At 43.8% G+C, this 525-nt stretch overlaps 1 protein-coding gene across 1 annotated transcript in view; it reads left to right on the top strand.

The window, feature by feature from the left end:
* LOC125029910 overlaps positions 1-257 on the top strand; it is a 1,731-nt gene extending 1,474 nt beyond the window's left edge. The window contains exon 3 of the mRNA XM_047620096.1: positions 1-257. This exon is cut by the window's left edge and continues 455 nt beyond it. The gene's annotated coding sequence lies outside the window, so the exon portion shown is untranslated.
* Positions 258-525: the final 268 nt, after the last annotated feature.

Raw genomic sequence — 525 nt, 5'->3', positions numbered from 1 at the left:
TTAGCTCGAGGACCAACCGTTGCATTCAACGCAGAGCTTGCAAGAGGAATGCGTCACGAATATTTGCGTGAGTCGTTCTAGACGGAAGAGGAGAAACCAGACAGACGCTCCTCAGGGCAACAGCGCAGTTACACGTGACCTTTATGGAAGGTGTTGTGTATAACTAAGAATAGTTACTTGCAGGTCGTCATTGTCATGATAAAAAAAATAATTTACTTTTCAGTGGTATTTAATGTACAAATAAAGGTTTCAAAACATACCGATTTTATGTTGCCCTTGACAAATATAAAAAGGGGAGCTGAATAATTTCTTAACCTCTGACCACTAACGTCACATGTCTTAAACAGTGGCATTTACCCGCGGCTTGACATTGCCAAGTTAGGATGAGCCAAGCCGGGTACCTCATACTGGGGAAAATCGAAACCGGGCAGCCGGCCGGATACTCACAATGAGTTATGGTGCCTATTCCCTTGCAACCCTAGCAAATGGCGTGAATCGCGAATGGCAGTTTTAGTCTTAGAACAA

The sequence above is a fragment of the Penaeus chinensis genome, chromosome 10 (genome assembly GCF_019202785.1).
Source record: "Penaeus chinensis breed Huanghai No. 1 chromosome 10, ASM1920278v2, whole genome shotgun sequence".
NCBI classification, from domain to species: domain Eukaryota; kingdom Metazoa; phylum Arthropoda; class Malacostraca; order Decapoda; family Penaeidae; genus Penaeus; species Penaeus chinensis.
The sequence above is the reverse complement of the archived record's forward strand: the minus strand, read 5'-3'. Positions and strand labels throughout refer to the sequence as shown.